Below are 1,728 nucleotides of genomic sequence, written 5' to 3'. Positions count from 1 at the left end.
AACGATTTTAGAAGGCATTCAGTACGTTTGCCTTGGTCGACCAGACGTTTCACGATAGGTGTCGGCATTTCATACTGAGGTTGTACAGGGCATTGATAAGGCCTCTTTTGGAGTACTGAGTCCAATTCTGATCCCTCAGTCAGAGGAAGGACATTATTAAGCTGATTAGGGTTAAAATATATTTCCTGGAACGTTGCTAAGAATGGAAGGATTGGGGTATAAGGAGAGATTGGATCGGATCATATGTTTGATTCCCTAGACTGCAGAAGATCCAAGGGTAACATTATAAAGTCATGAGAAATATTGATAAAGTGCAAGGCATGTTTCTGTTCCCTCGGACGGAGGATTTCTAAATCAGCAAGAATACTTTAAAGTGAGAAGAGAAAGATTTCAAAAGTACTTGAGGGGCAATTTGTTCTTACATCGAGATATCAGTGTGTGAAATGCACTTTCAAAGGAAGTGGTGGGTGCAGGTACAGTTACAACATTTTAAAGATGTTTGGGTAGGTACAAGCATAGGAAATGTTTAGAGGTATATGGGCCAAAGTTAGGTTGGTAGTATTAGTTGAACAAAAGGTGTGCTTCCATGTTGTTCGACTCTGTGACCATGATTCTTTTGCTTTTTATTAAAAAAAGTTAATGACTTTCCAATATCTGTGTCAAAGTGAATACTTATTCTTAAAATGGATTTCCTAGTTTTAGTCTCCCATACAAGAGGGAATGTCCATCAGGTATTCACCTGATACACGGTTTTCAAGATCTTGTTTAATAAAGTAGAAAAATCACTTATACAGAGACCTAAAATGCATATCCTTCATAATACAAGGGCTTCAACTCAGAAACAATAAAGTGAAGTACCTTTGGAAGTTTCTAAATCAAATGATTTTTTTTCCCGCAAACCAAAAGAACTTCTGATAACAGATATAAACTGATCCCTGGAGCACTCACTGGTTTCAGTTTCACAAGACGAAAATCAAAATAAAACTCTACTCACAACGTACTGCTGTAAATCAGGAACAAAAAAATAGCATCTCTTGGAAAATCTCAGCGGAACTGGCAACTTCTGTGAAGAGAAATCAGACTATCTTGATAAATTATTTTATCCTGGGCTCTTTAAAGTTATTTCCAGGCACAGGTATCGAGCAATCTTCCAGAGCAACTAGAGCAAATAGTTTGTGAAGCCTTAGTTTTTTTTCTTAAAGTTGGCACAATACAAGCAGCCTCAATGACTACAGTCAAGCTCTCATAGAACCAGGGCGTATAGTCGGTAGTTTGCAGCAGTTGTAGCCGGGATCTCAACAGGGTTGGAAACTGTACTACATGTCGCTGGCTGCTACTCTCTCTGAATTTTCCCTTCTGGGTTGCAGGATTTGCGTTGTCCTGCAATTTGTTTTTCTGAATTTTGTACCCAGGGTGTATTTATGAGCTGTTCCCACATTGGAACAGTTACTGTTTAGTAGTAAAACAATTCTTTAAGTTTTGCTCAGTTTTCCAATCGAGTTAAGTTATTCCACGTTCATCTTTCTTTGATTATACTTTTACTATCGTGTTCGAATAATTTATGCTTTGCGTAATGTCAATTCGTTTGATCTATTAAATTGGATCTGGAACACGGCACCTTACATTTACCTTTAAAACAAGAAAAAGTTAGGGTCCAGACTAACTTCTTAATCACTTTTCAGAGTTATGATCTCATCTGTAACACTGTATAATGGGATCGCTCTTATT

Source organism: Hemiscyllium ocellatum, unplaced genomic scaffold (genome assembly GCF_020745735.1).
Source record: "Hemiscyllium ocellatum isolate sHemOce1 unplaced genomic scaffold, sHemOce1.pat.X.cur. scaffold_513_pat_ctg1, whole genome shotgun sequence".
Taxonomy (NCBI): Eukaryota; Metazoa; Chordata; class Chondrichthyes; order Orectolobiformes; family Hemiscylliidae; genus Hemiscyllium; species Hemiscyllium ocellatum.
Note: the sequence above shows the minus strand (reverse complement) of the source record.